The 18,836-nt window shown below is 38.2% G+C and overlaps 1 long non-coding RNA gene across 3 annotated transcripts in view; it reads right to left on the reverse strand.

The window, feature by feature from the left end:
- The window catches only part of LOC119148827, a 49,543-nt gene extending 32,330 nt beyond the window's left edge, over window positions 1-17,213 (reverse strand). The window contains exons 1-2 of one of the 3 annotated variants that reach the window (XR_005104500.1): window positions 17,019-17,213; window positions 234-311 (exon numbers count right to left, since the gene is read on the reverse strand). This is a non-coding gene — a long non-coding RNA (uncharacterized LOC119148827). The remainder of the gene's footprint in view (window positions 1-233; window positions 312-17,018) is intronic. The other 2 variants (XR_005104502.1, XR_005104501.1) reach the window with 2 other exon arrangements.
- Window positions 17,214-18,836: the final 1,623 nt, after the last annotated feature.

An 18,836-nucleotide genomic window follows, 5' to 3' on the forward strand; every position in this document is an offset into this window, starting at 1 on the left:
TAAAATTGAGAATTCAATATAGAATATAGGACTTTACCTTTGTTTAACTCTTTGTTAGCTGTTAAACATCACAATGTGATTGTGAGTAGGGATTATCACAATGGTCACACTTACAGGTGTCATCCTTGCAAAAAATGTTCTTCAGTGTCGAGAGATCACTCCACAAATCTCAGCATTTCTTAGATGCAGTTTGCTGTTTGCAATATGTATTCGTACTGATTAAAAACACTTACCCCATCTAGATTATATAACCATGGAATATGGAGCAGTAATTCAGTATGTATTGCCTGTCTCCCCAAAGTGCACTGCACCTGTGTGACAGACATAGTGTTTTACTTGCCAAATCAAGATCTGAGAAGTCAAGAAGTGCCATAAATGGTTTGTCCATGTGTCCTTTAATCTGTCATTCTGCACGTTCTCAGGTACATAATAGTATGCATTATTTAATGAAATGTGAACACACTTATTTGTCCTTGGGAAAAGTGTACATTTACAAGTAATGAAAGCAAAATATGTAATTCTTATGAAGAATCCCATTAATTTCTGAATGCAATTTGTATGTATAGCTGTTTTCTTTTTAAAGTTGACCTAATTAATTATGGTAATCCAGTAGTATTGCTCTGTCTTCACTCTGACATTAAAAAAAAAAGCTTCTCATGTTAAAAGAAACTTCTTAATTTTATTTTTCTCCTTGCGAATACATATGGTTTGGACTAGATCATAACTGGATATTTGTGAGTCTCTGTTAACTTGCCTTGTTGGTGGCCTTGAGGGGAAAAGAGGGATTTAATCAAATGATTTAACATTATCTAAGCAAGAATTAAGTAGCCATGTTTATAGGAATTTTATAAGCACTTCGGTTAACCCCAGTGAGACCACTCATCTGAATGAAATGAATAGGGTTAAGCTTTCTGATTGCTAACTAGTTTGTGTGATGTCAAAATGGATGTCCATGCGGTCTGAATATTAAAAAATTGAGCTAAAGACAGAATTTTGATTCTGAGGATCATTCTTCTCATTTAAACAACCAACAACTCATAAAATGCAAAGGTTGCTTCTGATAATGTAATCTAGCAGTCCATCCAATTTAAAAAGACATTTGTCTGCTAACTACTATGTGCATTCTAGCACTTTGACCCAAAGGATGTCTTTTCATTACAATTATACGGTACCTAACACACAGCGTGGTGAGCTCAAGGCACTCAGCGGCAGTAGCTTTGTCATTAATCATGGAAAGAGATAAATGGCAATTGAACCAATTGGAGCAGCAAGACCTGGGACAGGGTACAGCAGAATTCACTAAACCCTGAAAATTCCAAACTAAACTCAGACTTTGTCCTTTATTCATCGGATATCACAAGTTCTTGCAACAGATTTTACATAACCTGGAGCAGATGCTGTAATACATAAACAAATTGTGTGGAGCCAGGACGAAAAAAGAGTTGATGTCTTAACTGTGAATGTCTTTACTTCCGTGCATTTGGGTTTACTCCTAAAATAGAATTACCTTTTTGGTGGTGGCTGGTGAGAAATCAGAGCTTTACAGAAATTCACTGTCACAGATATGTTTTCTACTATGTGCAGGCAGATGTTTATCCCTTAGGCAGAAAGTCCGTACTCAAATTGCCGTGATTATTAAAATGAAGTCTCAATCACATACTTGCAGAAGTAGCCTACAAAACTGCATTTTAAAATAAAAAATAAAAAATGAAGTGCATCATACCAGCCAAAGCAAGCACAAGACTTTTTTCTGCTAGAACAAATTTTGCATGAATCTCTGGTTTGTTTGGAACCTGTTTTAATCTGCTTTTGTAATTGTCTTCCTTTTCTCTTAGTCTACATGTCAGTTCATATCCAGTGGGCTGAATTACAGATAAGATCAAAAATCAGCTTCCACTAAATTTGTTTCCTTAAACCCAAGGAGTGCAGAGAATCACATTTCACAGGGGACATGCCAGCAGAAGGAACTGTAAATGCCAGCACACATTGCCCACAGATCAGTGTTTCTTCTCCTGTTAAATCTGCCTTGTTAGAAAGTGCATATAGCTGTTCAGCTTTGCTTCTCAAGGCTTGTCAGGCTCTCCAGAAGGATTGCACAGCACTGGGCAACCAGCTCAGTGCTCTCAGAGGGACTGGTAGCACATGGGCTCACAGGGGACAGCCAGCAGGAGAAGAGGGCAGTGCTGGGCAGCTGACAATCCAGGCATCAGCAGCTCACCATGAACTTCGCACAGTCATTTTCCTGCCTTCTGCGTAACTCCTTAAGAACCAACAGAACCTTAGCCAGCCAAATACTTCCCAAAGTTTGAATTTGTGATTTTGTGATCCACAGCCTGAAAGAGCTCCAGGGACAGCAGTCTGTTAGGCACCATTACCTTTTCTCTACCCTGTTTAATAAATGAGAAATAAACCACAGTAAATTACAGAATTAAGCAGCTGAACATGAGTTCTGCCAAGAGTACCTAGACTCGCTGCAGCCAGGGAAGGGGGTGTCACATGCACCATTGGATCCAATTCTGCCTTTGCCTGGCCTCACATGCTACCATCTTCCTGAGAGTATCACTCACCTGTCAAGTGCCCCAGTCCTCCTGGTTGGCAATGGGAATAATTGCAGCCTCTGAAAACCACTACAGCAGTCCCTGTTTGCATCTCTTTGGACTGTTGTCAGGCACTGCCTTCCCTGTGCTCTGCCCACATCTCTGCCCTGTGTAAATGCCTTTCTCCTACAATGAGCTCCACAGCAGGAGCTCTATATCCCTGTGTTTGAGTGCATGCAGGTGCCTGAGCCCCACAGAGGCACCCGGTTCCCAAAGGAGGCTGGGCACCCCAGCGTTACGTCTTCATGCTTTGTCCCAAAGGATTGTTTATCCATCAAACTTTCACTGCAAAGATATGTTTTCCAACTATGAAAAGGAAGACTGACTTCCAAAACCATATTTTTGGAATGTTTTACAGCTAAGTGCAAAGAACTGGCTAAATGTTCACTTTTGACCAGTTTAGGAAAACAGAATTAGTAAACTCCCTTGCCTGGATTTCATCTGATGCCCCACAAACACAGAAGCAGGAGGGTGAGCACATATTCCTGGCAGCACAACTGTTAGCAGAGCTGTGGTAGGACCTGGGTCCAAAGAGATGAGCCTGGGGGCTCCACAAAAATCCACTCCACCCAACACACAGAGCAGCCCCAGTACCAACACAAGCGTAGGGGTGCAAACAATCAGAAGAGGGCAGAAACACCTGAGTCCAGCACTGCTGCCAGGGAAAGAGGTTGTTCAACCGCAGCCACAAGCACCTCAGCTTGATTGATCTGCACACTGAGCTAGAAAGACTGAAAGGGAGAAGTGAAGGAAGGTTGCAGAGGAACATCAAGCAATGAGACATCCCACCCCAGCTCTGCTATGAGCATCTCTTTCAAATAACAGCTGTTTTCTATAAAGATGACTTGAAAATTGGTATCTTCCTACTTCTGAGAGAATTTGTTCATCTTTTTACTGGCAAAAGTACTGTTATTGCTTTTCATTCCTGCCAGCCCTGCAGAGCCACCTCAGCACTGAGGAGGTGAACCGGAGTCTATTTTGGCATAAAGTAGAAAGAGCACAGCTTGATCTCAGATCCCAGGGTGAATTTTCATTGCTGGTGGTCAAGAAAGTCATGGGTTTATTTGTAAATTAAAAGAGAGGTCAAGAGGAAAATCATTGGGGAAAAAAAAGAAAAAAGCAAACGTGGAACCCTACTATGCCATTTATACTCTCTTTATAGATGAGAGTATAGTTTATATAATGTAATTTGAGTTATAAATAATATTATTGTTTGTTTCAGCCCAAAAGCTGTAGCTCATTTAATTAAGAGAATGGATGTGTTTGTGTTGTGTTACTCACTACTTTATCGTAAAATATATCTGTAATGATAATCTATGGAAAAGTTACTGCAGTGGCAGGGAAAAGAATAGTGAAAGAACTTACGCAAAGCATTTCCAGTAAGAAAAAAAAATTGAGGATTCTCTTTGTTCCCTTAAATCAAAAAGCTGAAAAAATAAATTTTAAACAAAAATAAATAAGGGAAGAAATGTAAATTGATGGAATTGACTTTGGAGTGCAATGCTAAAAAGGGGCCATTTGTACCAATAAGTCTGGGAGAGAGGCTCAGTCATCTTCTAAATCTGTTCAACACCCAGGGTGTCCCATTCCCTTGGCTGGTGTGCAGTGCATATTCAGCAATAAGCCATATAATATTATACCAATCTTTAATATTCATTTATTTCAAACACCATTGATGAGGAATTACTATGTGATGTCAAACAGAAATGTTCACTGCAAAATAGAAAAAAACATTCTTTTTCAAATATTGTAAATGAAGGTACCGTGTAAAGACACAAATACAGAAAAATATATATCACTCTGTCCAGAAGTCTGAGTTGGCAACAATGGAAGATTTGTGGTACTTCTCTGAGCCACGTAAATGCTGACATTTAATTTTTACAAAGCTGAAGTGAACTTTTTTTTTTTTTTTCCAGAAAGAAAATAAGAAATTAGGTTTAAAGAAAAATAAAACATTAAGCACTATAAAACATTTATAATGTCGGGTTGCAATACATGGAACAGATCGTTTCCATCAGGAGTAAGGCAGGTGGAGGAAAAGTAAAGAAGAAATACATTGTGATTACAAGATCAATGAAGCAAGGGGATGTGATTTGGTTTTTAATGAATGGATCCATCCAACGAATATCTACAGCAACATGTATAGCAGGTTGCCATGAGCTATTTCCATGGCTCCCTAATGTGGCTGACATTCTGTGTGGGGAAGAGACGTGGTGGGAGACTGACAGGGCTCTGCCCCTTGGATCCAGAGACTAGCGTCCAAGCTCTGGTCTGTACTCATGCCAAAGGCCATTTTCAATAAATCTAGTTACAAATAGAAACTTGCCTGATGAAGCCAGCGACTCAAAGGCAGCTGAATGTGATGCTGGCCACATCACACCACTGGCTGCTACTACTTACAGTTTGGAGGGACACATAGGCAGATCTTTGACTGATTTTGATGCAGATTGTGGAGGGTTTAGTGACCTGGATTTACATTAGCAAGGACAAGTGATGTTGCAGATACATCCCTGTGATAGTTAATTACAAGGGTCTCAAGCTAATATAAGAAAATCAAAGCCAAGGTGGCTAGACTACTTCCATCACTTAAAGTAAATGTATAAACCTAGGCCTCGAAAAGTAACCTAGATTTTTATTGTTTCATAATAAGTTTTGGCCATATTATGAAGTTAGTCATCTGAAGACCACAATCAGCAATTCCTAGTTTTGGGAGCTGACAAACTGGTGGTGGATATACATTGGCTCAATCAGTCAGGCAAAAACCAAGTCCACCTGGTACCAAAATGGAAAAGAAAACAAAGAGCACCTCTCCGGGAAAAAAAAAAAAAAAAAAAAGAAAAACAACAACCACACGAACAGAACCATAGAGACATCAGTGTTTGGGAAGGAGGGCTGGAGATGTCAGGAAGCCACAGAACAGCTCATGTACCCTAGGCAAACTGTGCCACCATAGGGTCACAGTTCACATTATCCCTACGCTGAGCAGTTCACATTATCCCTACGCTGAGTGAAGGGGCAGCCAGAACTGAACATACCGACCAGCTAAAAGAAACTTTCAAATGATAATGAAAGTGTAAATTGTCACACAACTTTTGAGGCAGGCAATCTTTGGTGGTGTTTCACCAGCGCTGGCTGAATCATCCCTTCTCACTGAAGCAGAAGCACATTTTGCACCAATGGCAGGCTGGCAAAAGAATAAAAAGCAGATTAAATGCATCCTGGTGCAACATGTCTGGTTTGAACGCCCCTGAAGCCCCCACCAGGAAGAGGGCACCCATCCTGGGGGCCACAGAGCCAGGGTGGGGGCTTCACCCAGCAGTATGCAGACCCCAAGGCAGGGAAAAGATGTGCCTATGAGCCCCACCACAGCCAGGGGTACCTGGGACAGGGCATCTTACCAATGCACAGCAATGCTGTGGACTATCCCATCTGTCACTGTGCATCATCCCTTATCCCAAATATAAATAACCCTCCACGAAAGCAAGGAAATAGAAAACCAGTGGGGAAATGGTGCTGTAACAAAAATAGATTACATCTAATGTGGATGCACTTCGTCAGTAGGTTTCTACATCAGATTTTTAAAAATCTTCAGTGAAAAAACATGTTAGCTTGTAGGAAAAAACCCACTTCCTTCTGATGAAATGGAGACATGCTGATTGATGATGAGGTTTTTGAGCTTTCTGAAATACCTCAAGGCTTTAACTGAATCTCTGCTACTAAAATTATTCACAATATATCTAAGGTTTTTTGCACTTCTGTACCAAAGACAGACCTTCTTGAACCATCTAATTTTGGAATAGCATAAATTCTTGGGACCAATGAAGGAGCATGCCAATTTAATAAATCATTCACTGCTTAGCGAAGAGGAAGAATTTGAGGACTCCAGCATGGCAGCAGAGATTTTATGTTGCGACGGAGGGAAGACACAGTCGCTCAATATGAGTGATCAGCAGACTTGGTTTATTGTCCCTTACAGTCACCTTTTATGCCTTGTTATAATTAGCTCATACATATTACAAAAGTTAAGCTCATTATTGGTTAGTTGCCTAAATACCAAGCCCGCCCCTAGTTTCTCTTCTGTAGTTATCTGTTCCCACCTGCAACATTCTTTTCCCACCAAAATCTTCCTGTTATTGTGTAACAAGAACAGCCAAAGACAGTTATTTTTGCTTTACTTCAGATAAGCTGAGAGCAATGTGCATTTTTGTCCAGCCAGCTGGACTATGTCTATGTGACCCTTTTCAGCTAGTCAGTTATCCACAATTTTATACAATACAGCAAGAGTTTTAACCTTTTAACTTTACTGGAGTTTGCAATTTCTGAAAGCCCATGAGAGATACCTAATAAAAACAAGGCTTTTGTCAGTAGGATCAAAATTAAAAATCGACTAAGCAAAGAATACTTATTCATTCAAAATTCATTAGAAGTCTGTAAATTTAAAATAGCTGAAAGCTGTTGGTATGATAAAGCAGTAATAAAAGTGACCAAATCAGGTAAAGCAGAAGAAATAAAACTCATTCATGTAACTTCCAGAACAAATAGTGCAGTTTAAAACAAGTAAAATCAAAACATAACATAAAGATTTAAACCATAGCAAGGTCAACACATATTTATTTTTATTCTAAAAGTTGTTGATTATTTCTGCTGAAAAAAAAACCAAACACAAAACAACTCACTTGTCCTGAATGATGACTGCAAAAATGGTACGTGTGATATTACTCAGGTCTGCACTCATTGATCTTTTGTACTCAGCATCCCATTAGCCTGGATTTCCACAGCCATTCTAAACATAAACTTCTGTATTTCTGATAAGTCTTTAGGATCTACGTACACATTTTTAAACCAGTTGGGTCAACAAAACTGCTATGAAAACCATAAGAACAACAGGACATACACCCAGATTGACCAGTTTAAGGCTGAAGAAGACCTATAAGGTACATTATTAATTAATCAAGTTTAGATTTTTAGTAAATTAATGTGCTTAACAACCCTGAATACATTCATGTGATCATGGAATCATGGAATCATGGAATCATGGAATCCTAGAATCATAGAACGGTTTGCATTGGAAAGGACTTTAGAGATCACCTTGTTCCAACCCCCTGCCATGGGCAGGGGCACCTTCCACTAGACCAGGTTGCTCAAAGCCCCATCCAGCCTGGCCCTGAACACTTCCAGGGATGGGGCATCCACAGCTTCTCTGGGCAACCTGCTCCAGTGCCTCACCACTCCCATAGTGAAGAATTTCTTCCTAATACCAAATCTAATTCTAGCCTCTTTTAGTTTAAAGCCATTCTGCTTGTCCTATCACTACATGCCCTTGTAAGAAGTCCCTCTCCAGCTTTCCTGTAGGCCCCCTTTAGGTACTGGAAGGCTGCTATAAAGTCTCCTGGAGCCTTCTCTACTGCAGGCTGAACGACTTCAACTCTCTCAGCCTGTCTTCAGAGGAGAGGTGCTCCAGCCCTCTGATCATCTTTGTGGTCCTCCGGATTCATTCCAACTTGTCTTTTTTACATAGGGGGCTCCAAAGCTGAATGTAGTACTCAGGCGGTGTCTCACAGGAGCTCAGTAAAGGGGGTGAATAACCTCCTCGACCTGTTGGCCACTCTTCTTTTGACGCAGCCCAGGGTATGGTTGACTTTCTGGCTGCAAACGCAGATTGCTGGGTCACATTGAGCTTCTTATCAACCAACACTCTCCAGCCTTTCTCCTCAGGTCCTCAGCAGATTGATCTGCTCTCAATCCATTCTCCATGCAGCCTGTATTTATGCTGGCAATGGCCCCAACCCATATGCAGGGCCTTGCACCTGGCTTTCTTGACCTTCATGTGGCTCACATGGGCCCACCTCTAAAGCCTGTCAAGGTCCCTCTCGGTGGCATTCTGTCCCTCCAGCATGTCACCAGCACCACACAGCTTGGCATCATCATCAGACTTATGGTCATGTGTTTAGGGAGGTGTATTGTGTTTATAGTGTAAGAATACCCTTTGAAAGATTTATGCCCCAAATCCTGTTGGTTGACTGGAGCCACTCCAACATCCAAAGGCAGGGAAGGCAGTAGATGAGTCATCTGTGGCGTGAAACAATGCAGCAGAATGAACATCACTTTTTGCAGGTCAAAAACCAACAAAGAACAAACTTACTACAACAGGGGAGTTTGAGCACCTGAAGAACAGCTTTTCACTAAACTGCACCTATTTTATAATGCTTTGGCATATTTCCCTCTGTCTTTTGGTATTAACTACATAACATGTACTTATCAAAAGATGATTGATAACGGTTTGGGTTCTGTTAAAGCCACAAAGTGAATGAGGTTGGTTTTGCAACAGCAGGTGGGACAGGTTTGGGGAGAGAGGAAAAGGGAAAGGAAGAGTCAGAAACTGCTTAGGGCTTTGTACATTGGCATCCCCCATTAGCAAGGTGAAAATAAATTTTAGCCATGCAGAACTTACTGAAGCTATACTTCTTGACATTATGATTTCTGTTCTCCAAATTCAGCCATGTAGGTCTGAAAATCCACACAATTCTGTGAGTTTTCAGAGTTGAAAGAACACCACTTTTTGTGTATCAAAGGATAAATTGCATTATTTGAGCATGAAAGACAACATACATTTGAAGACAGAAATTTCAGCAATTTGGTGACAATACCATTTTAATCCCGATCTTTGTCTGTTGGCATGTATTTCTCAGTAATAGTAAGGACAGTGTAGCCAGGGACATACTGCTAGTCCTGTTAATTCACTCCACCTCACCTCTGACAAATGAGAAGCCCTAGACAATAATTTGTCTAAGCCTGTTCCAAACAAATCTTTTCATGTCTTCTCTATTTAGGAAGATCCTGATTTCTTTAAAGCACATCCATATATTTTGAAGATACTACAAAAATAGGTTATACAGTTTACTAGGACTCATTCAAATAATTATTATGGAATATAGAATTTTTAATTTTAATAACTGCATTAATTTTTCTGATATTTCTTTATTTACATGTATGCCATTGGAACTGTTTCTGAGCACTACAATAGTTCTTGGCTTTCACATTCTTTTTCTGACAAAAACACAGGCATTTTCATAATTCTTAGTTGACATTTTTACATATTAATTTGTTTTCATATAGCTCAGGATTTTTCCTTCTTCATACCTGAAGAATGTAATATTTCTAACACATAAATCAGAATATTGAATGGAAGGATATCAATCTGGAATACATCTGAAACAACTGATGGATATTATAATTTCTCCTGCTTGCCTGTATCTCAGCATTTCAGAGAAATGTCATATATTGAAGACACATGAATATTTTGCAGTGACATCTTATTTTCTCTTCTTATTAATTCCATGGATTTGATTCATTTACTGTTTTTTTTTTTCAGGTGGCTGCACTCTTCATGCAATTTATTCTGCTGAAATTTAGAAGGCTTGAAATATGATGACAATGCAAATTAGAGTGGTAAGTGAAGCCCTACAGTTTCCCTAAGATTAAAAATAATGTTTGCCATTATTTTAGAAAAATAACAGTATTAAATTGTTTTTTTAACATAGTTGTGGACATAGGTCTATTTAGCTAGCCCAAGATGCAGTGTCTAGTCTCTCATAAAAACAGGTGTTAGAGAGCAGCAAAGTCATCTGAAGGGAAGCACCTCTCTGTTGGCTGACATTGATGTTTCAGGAGAGGCGCTGCTGAGATATAAAAGAACTAGCAAGTGTTGCTCATATTTTCTACAAAGTGCTGAGCTTTCTGCTGTGAAGTGTAGCAAGTAATTGCTATTGATAATTAAACTGGATAACACTTCAGAGGTTTTGCAGACAGCTGATTCTGTGGTGATCACATAATGATATTAAGTTTTGCTGGTTTTGTGATATCCTGTACAAGAAATCTGCAGGCATAAAGTCCCACTGTTTCCATAGACAGTGGGCATCCAGGTGCATCACAGTTCATCTTAGCAAACCGGTTCTAGACAGTCACAAAGGTATATATCAGTTTGCATCCAGGTGAGCTGCTGTTTTGAAGAACACCCAGAGTAAACTCCTGTTTTCTTCAGAAAATAGTGAACATCTTAGAATATCCAGTTCACTGGCAAATCAGGTAGTTGCTCAGTCCAAATAGGCTAAAGTAGACTTGGAGGAAAGAGCAAGAAAAGATAACCGTACTGCATACTCATAATTTAGTAGAACTAGCAGCCTTGTCTCCATCTCTTCCTCCTCCAGGTGGTCACAATGGACTAGATATGGAGAGGAGGGAAGCTTGTAGACCTGGAGCTGTGCATAGTTCCCAAGTTGCTCACACGATGCTCCTGTGCTAAAGCTACAGCACATAACCACCAGATCAAAAACTTTGGCATGTGACTCCCAAGAAAGCTGGTTAACAGTGAGGAAAGAACTTATGGAGACGACTTTATGTGGCAAAACAGAATGCTGGTTGACTTCTTTATCAGCCTTCTCAGGTAACGTGAGAAAATGGGTGTTCCCCTCTACAAGTGAGACCTGGGAAGAGGCAATACGGTTGCTTAATATCAAGAAAAGGCCAAAGCAGATGTGATCATTTACTTCTCCTTCCAGGAGTAAATTCTGCCATGAATTGTTGGGTCAAGTATAAGAAAGAGCCAGCAGCAAAAGCTTGATTGCAGGAAGCATAGCAACCCACTGGATATCATCAGAAACTTGCTTTAGGCACTGAATAAGTGATTTAAAGTTGATGCATATGAACAGGCAACCTGCCAAGGATTTTGGTCAAGTCGGAGTCAATGGTACATCAACCCAAAAGCTTTTTAGTAAGATATAAGTAATACTGGGTATATTAAGGATCAGGCCTACAAAGAAAAAATGCTAGAATTAAATTCAACACAGAAAATGCTTACATGAATCAGAGGAGGACTGAAAAGATGAAAACGCTTCAGCTAAAAAACCAAGCAGTAACTTTGTAAATACAATGTCATTTTGTCCATGCAAAAGAAGGAAAGGCAACCTGAATAAAGATAATTTGAAGGAACATGTATTAAGAGCAGAAGAATAATGAAGAGGAAACAGTCATACACCTTAAAGTGGGCTACAAGACTGTTCAGAAGCAAACCAACTGCCAACCTTAGTGGTATTCTGGTGAATACCTTATGGTGAACTGTAGTATTTTTGGAAAATCTCAGGCCATCAGCAGAAGGCAGTCCAAAAAGGACAGGTGAGTCTCTTGATTAGAAGGGAGTGTAAGGATTCACAACATCATTGTGGAGGAGCTCAATGTGTTTGTCAGTATTTTTGCCATAGTGAGTTGGGGAGTTATCTAAACTTACATTTTGAGGCAATCCTCATGAAACAATGAAAATAAAGTCCAGTAATAAATTAATAATTTACAGAGCATCAAGTTATGCTGCTTTTTGTTATATTGCAAGGCAAAGTATTTTTGAAACACAGTTTAGAACTGATAGATGTTTACCTAATATTCATGTGTATTTCTTCAGAAACGTTTGCCGTATCTTAGAAGCAGCATATCTGCAATGTGATGTAGGGGTTACTATGGTGAGTTCACATGTTTTATTTAATCCTGTACCTGAGTAAATACACATTGTAACAATCTCTGTTAGAGGTGCTATTAGTAAAGTTATGTCAGCATTTCTATCAAAACTACTTGTTTCCTGTTGCAACTTCGCCAAAAGACAAAGAAAACTATTCCTAGACCAAATCCACAGAAGTCTTTACACTCTTCTAGTGTATTTTTTTTCAGAGTTTCAATCACTTTCTGAAGTCCTCCGTTATAAAAATGAAATAAAAATTCAGTGGATTTGTTTCTATTCTTCAGTAGCTAGTGATTTGGATGACAGTTATGGGACTTTTCATTTAGAAAAGTCTTCAGAAAAATTTGGGACTTAGCCTGCATTTCCCTGTTCCAGGCAGTGCTAGTGGGCATTCAGTGAGGCATTAATTGCATTATTTGTTTTACAGCCCTTCTGTGCTGCCAAGTGGGATAAAGACACTTCTGTGTAGAGGAGAACCAGGACCTTAGTTCCTGTATTTAATGACTCAATTTAACTAAAATGGCATTAGAAATTTAACTTGTAGGCTCCGCTGCATCCTTTTTGAGCAATTATTTGAGTCACTCTCCAGGATTACACATAAGAAAGGAAATAAACACATACTTTTATCTTTTGGGCACCTATTTATTCTTCTAATAATTTATTTTGAAAAAGAGTGGGTAATTTTCTAAGAATATTTTTCTCTATGAGCCCTCTTGTGTATGCCAGGATAACTCTTGCATTATGCGCTTGTATATATTTGTAGGCTGAACAGATAAAATGCTTTCCTTTTGTTATTTTTTTAAACTAAAATAACTTCTGTAGGAATTGTCTATGTTTGGCAAAATCCTTTATACAGATAATAATATTTTTGAAACACAACTGCTACAAAAGTATTTCTAAATACATATATTTTTACTCAAAATTTTGAGTTTTAAGAACCCGAGTGGAAAAGTCAAAATTTACAGTAAAAAAACAAACAGGCTTTTCCAGTCTGCCCGTAAGGCCTGATTATTCTACTGGGACTTGCATATGTGCTTGCCTGTTGATCTTGTGAAGACTATACTTTTAAGTGGAACAGTTTCTTCTGTGCTTCATGTCAGCCACCAAGAGTGGATACTCATTACTGAATTGGCTGAACAGTGTGGCTGAACAAACACATCTTTCCTGTAAGTCAGGAAGAACACGGTTGGATGGAGAAGCTCAAACAGACCATAAATGTACATCATTAGCTAGTAATAAGAAGGGAAGGCTATTTTTTGAGAATTTACTCCCATAGTCAAAAAGAGAGAGATGCAATGTGTTTCAGATGCTGCCCTGACATAAACTATAGAAGCTGGGTTTTTTACACAGCGTGAATTAAGGCCCTTCATGTTAAATGGAGTCATAGAGATCCTTGAAATAATTTTGGTGGTGTTTTGGGAGGTTACTCCAATTTTTAAGTGCTACAGAATTTGAAAGCTACTGCCTAACCTGTTGTTTGGTTTCTGCAGCACCACATGATAGGACAGATCTCAAGCTCCACAAAATCATTACAGTACTAGAAGATGAGAAATAGGCCATGCAACTTCCACCTTCTGCTGTAAGGCCTTGTCTCCAAATACAAGCCAGTATCTGACATTGCAGTATTAGGGTCAAAAGCTGCAACACTAAAAATTTTAGAACATACTGTGCAGTAATATAAACAAAGGAATAATAGATTATGAATTCTAAACGTCTTGTGGCACCCACCTACAAGTAGAATATGACTAAAGCACCAGCCTATCCACTTTTCAAAAGAACTATCACCATGAAGTACTAGCAAATCATCTCTTTTTTCCACTAAGGTCCTATATTCATCTTTTCCAGTTATCTTTAGTTGTATTCATCAATGTGCAAAGAAATCCTTCTAAGACAACAAGTCAGTGTATTCTTTCTTTCTATCTCTTTCCTTTACCTGCGCACAAAAAAATTGGAGCAAGGACTGGAAGGAGAAGACCAAGTTCTACATTTAAGGGGCTTCACTGGAAAAGTTTTCAGACCCCAAGGGTGAATACTCATGTAATATACTCCTGTAATCAGCAGGGTAAAGCATGACAGCTCTGCCAATCTCGTCCATGATAAAACACAAATGAGTTTTTCAAGTAAGTGGATCCCAGCAATTAGCATCTGACCTATCTTGAAAAAGCAGCAGATAACTGTGATATACCAGGGCAATGTGCTAAAAGCAACCTCCAACCATCCCTTAAGAAGTCAGTGTCTACCTGTTGAAGCAGTTGACACTCCTCTGGTTTCCTTATGGACAATACCAATCAGAATGCATTCAATAACCTTGAGATGACAAATGTACAGATTAAAAGACCTACAAAAAATCTTGGTCTATGTTTAAAAACTAGTACCAGTGTGACACCAGTGTGATTTATTGTATGTACCACTTCTCTGAGGCACAATGGATTGTTTTGAAGTTAACTATACTTTTTCATTGCTTTTGTTTTGATAAATCTAGCACTTCTTGATCTAGCACTGAAACTTACTGGTGGCTAAGACTTCTTGTTATTACCTTCTTTATTCTTATGATAGAAAATTTATCAGGTAAATCTGGAAATATGATCTTGTGTGTCACATCTTTACCAAAAGTCTTATGGACCACCAGTGAGCCATAGATTCCTGATCTTGAAAGTCCTGCAACAGACACCCTTGATGCATACTTTGACATGGTTTTATTCTGTTGCTGTAAACTATTCACCAAAAAGCAAAAATTCAGAACCACAGTATGATAATTTTCATCACTAAAAAATCCATAGTATTATCCAAGTGTGTCAAGTTCAGAGAAGGGGAAGATTCATCATCTTGTCAATATTTTGAATTTCACTTTCAAATCATGGCACAGCCTTGTGTAAAATAGCAGATTCTAGACCATATCGTAGCTAACAAGTTCAGTGTTTGAAGGAAGTAATTAAAAAATTTAAGAATTATGTTATTGAGAAATATATTAAGAACATTTAAGAATAACATATTAAGGTCTGGTGTCCAATTAAAAGATGAGCCCTCATGCAGCATTTTAGCCGATCAAAACATTCCGCAAGCACTAACTGATTTTTTTAAAATAGGAAGGAAATAATTATCACACTTTTCCTCTCATCAGAACTGAATATTAGGACTTTGCAAACATGTCATATGTCTCTACCACTGATGAGTTTTGCAAGTAGTAGTAGTAAAGATTGCCATCTAGTCTTGATGATTCATTTGATGATTTGGATTTCATAACCATTACAGACAGAATGGTAGAGTTAACCTATTTAGCTTCAAGGTAAAGTTTGCTTCAAAGTAAAAAGAAAATTTCATAACATTGCAACAAAAAGTATGACATCCTCCCATTTTTCTAGCAATTCATGACCCTAATTTACAGAACACTTGATACCTAATATAGAATATTTTTCTCATTTTTTTTTCTTTAATTTATCCATCAATTAGATCTGAAAATTTAAAAGTCGTATTTTAGAAATTAATGTTAAAGAAATTGCAGAGGTGGAGAAAATACAAGTTAAGTTAACAAGAATCAGAAAATTCCACTATGAAATCAAAGGTTGAAAATAAAGGAACAAGTCTTTGCTCCCCCACCAGTCTTATTAGGAAGCATGGTTTTGCCCTTCTGCTTTTGAACCAGCTTAGTGAGCAATGTTTTGATTATTGAAACTGAGAGGAGCAAAACTGCTGGCTGTTTCAGGAATATGATTTTTTAGTATTTTTCCTTTTTACAGTGAAAAACATTAGGAGATGATAAGATTACTCGGATCTTCCTTGGCCAGTAATAAGAGTTTAGCCTGAATAAGTATCTCAGGATTCAATCCATGTTTCTACTTTACGGATTATTGCCTACAGAACACCAATGCAAGTGAAGACACAAAGCGAATGAAAGAGCCTGATGGACATTTTTAGTTTTGTTTGAAATAGATATCACAAAACTCTCACACATCTGAAAAACATCAGTCTACTTGTTGTTTCTATTTTACTATGGAAAACATCATTCCTGCTCTGAAAATGTTTGGTTTTGTGACACTTACCATACCATTAAATTAGGTCAAATCTTCCTCCATGCAAGAGTGAAGTTGATCACATGCATAAATGCTGCCCACAGGAGTAGAAGGGACATTTGATCAAGTCCTTTCTGACAATTTACATCATTGGCCAATGGTGAAGGAGAAGGAGTGATGCCACCTCAGCCATGGTCCATTGATGATGACCTGTCTTGTGTCACTCCTGAATCCTTTCTTTTTTTTTTTTTTTTTTTTTTTTTTTGAGCTAGAATGCTTACAGAAACAGCTCCAAGTGAGAAAGAGCACTTTGAGAAATCTCTTCAGCTAATTAAAGTTAAGCGTTGACAGTCTGAAGGGATTTCCTTCCAGACATTGGCAGAAGAAAGGCTAAAACAGAGCCCAGAAAGGAAGTGTGAAGTGTGGCTGGCTCAGGAGACACAAACTTTCCCCTCTAGGTCAAAGCATCGAACTTAGCCTGGAATGGGGGTGACTGAAAATCTCTGTTATCACTGTTGCCATTCAGGATGCTGTGTGAAACTTAGTGATAGCTAGTCCAGCTGCACACATTGTAAAACCCTTATCATCCTCAGTTGTTTAAGTTTAACGTAGATCAGAACCAGATCTGAAACAAGTTGTATATCTAGAATTGGACTGATATTCTCTATACAGTAATTCCTGTTTCCCTCTTGCCAGAGTGGTGAAGCTAGAGTAGCCAGATTTTTAATATCCAGCCAAATATGGACAAGAAGGAGCTCTATACACAAACAGTTCTAGAAATAGAAGTATATTCATTTTCAGATAGAAATGTCACTGAGCAGTACACACAGGCATTGCATTTGTACAGGAATATGGAAGCTTCCCCTTCATATTTAATAAACTATAGAAAGTAAATTTCTCACTTACCACATAGCACTACTTGCAATAACAAAACAAGTTTTATCTTCTGAGTCTCCTTGTTTTGCTGGAATGGAGGTGGGGAGAAATCCAGCTCAGTTCATCAACATGTTTAAATAGTGCCTTTGAGAAAGGATTCAGAAGCAAATATGTACCGTTGCACTGGGCAGCTGCTCTTGCGGATTTCCAGTTAAGCAAACATCTATTGCAAGGTATGTCTCATAATGAGGTTGTTTTCTCTAGACTTTTTCTAGGGTCATGGTCATCACCTGGGAATTGTGGTTTTCAGACTTACGAAATTACTGATCAGTATTTGTGCAAAATTACACAATAGTATAATAAACAATAGTAGTATATGAATGTGCAGCACGTAAAAGTAAAATGTTAAATTCTTGTGAGATTTGTTGATTTCCAGTTTTTACTTCAAACTGTACTTAACAGAGTCAAGTAGAGTAAGTGACAAAACTTATACTGTTAAATAATTTTTAACATTTGAGGGGGGAAAAAAGGCATGGAAACTAATAGTGGCAAAATATAAACACAGCTCTGTTTTAGCAACACTTGTATATGCAATTTCTGATTACTTTCAACAGGCAAGAGCAAAGTAAGGAAGCATGAGTCTTTGCAGGAATGGTGACTGATCATTGCAGTGATTGCAGTGTGCTCACAATCGTCTCTGGCATGTTCATTCAGCCTGCTGAGCCAGGAAAAAGCTTTTACTAATAGGATTTGATTAAAAGAAATACTAATTGCCTATGGAAAGTTAAGAACCACTTTTTCTTTAATACTTAAAAATAATTTTGAAAAAACTGATATACTAGCAAATTTTTCTCATTAAATATCATTTTAAGCAGCATGATAAATGCATTTGTTTTCAGCTTCAGAAAAACCAAAACTCTGCAATCTGGACTTCTTTTCTGAGTGCTTTTACAACTGTATGGATTTACAACAGAGTCTCAGCTACTACCAAGACTCTGTACTCACTTCTGAGTTAGGTGCTCAAATTGCAGTGAAGTGTCTGGCTTCATTTGTCTGTGATTTCTAGCAGCTGTGTTTGAACTGAGTGCTTGATTGACAATTATCTTAACTTGTCAGAAACTTGATTACTTGGGCTATGAAAATATCCTTTACGCTATATTACGATAAAGTTACTTTTTTATCCCACTTTTTGACATTAACTCTTACTTGTCCCTGAACAGAAACAGATACATTTTTTTAAATTAAGCCAAAATTATTAGGTGGTTGTGGCTGGCATGATGCTTCAGTGTCTAGTAATGTTACTTCTTGGATTTTCCTATGTCAATGAAGTTTTAGCATGGATAAAATTCAAAATCAATTTTTCTCCAGGAGTTTTAGTGGACAAGGATTGTGATAAATTCTGTTAATTTAGGATTAAAGAGAGAATGAAAAGCCATCAATAAAGGCCTTTTGATAGCAGTGGGGGATGAGTAATGGAAAATGTTCTTGCTGCAGACTAATCAGAGTGTAATTGCTAAAGGAACCAATCTTTCATTAATTGGAAAGGCAGTAAACTCAATCAGTCACAGTGCCAAAATATTGCAGTTCAGCTGAAGAATTTTATTGAACTAATTGATTTAATTGTTTTAAGTAATGCTATTATAAAAGTCATTATTAAGAAACATTATTCTCAATACAATTTTCTGAAACAAAAACTTTTTATGAGGCAAGTGATTTTCATTTCAAAAAAGATGAGACAACGGTTTTGATTTAAAGGAGCAACTTGACTAGGATATGTTTCAATAGAAATTATCAGTACTTGATGTTGGATGTCACCATGGATAATGCGAAGCACTTTGTAGATGAAGG

This window comes from Falco rusticolus, chromosome 5 (genome assembly GCF_015220075.1).
Source record: "Falco rusticolus isolate bFalRus1 chromosome 5, bFalRus1.pri, whole genome shotgun sequence".
NCBI lineage: Eukaryota > Metazoa > Chordata > Aves > Falconiformes > Falconidae > Falco > Falco rusticolus.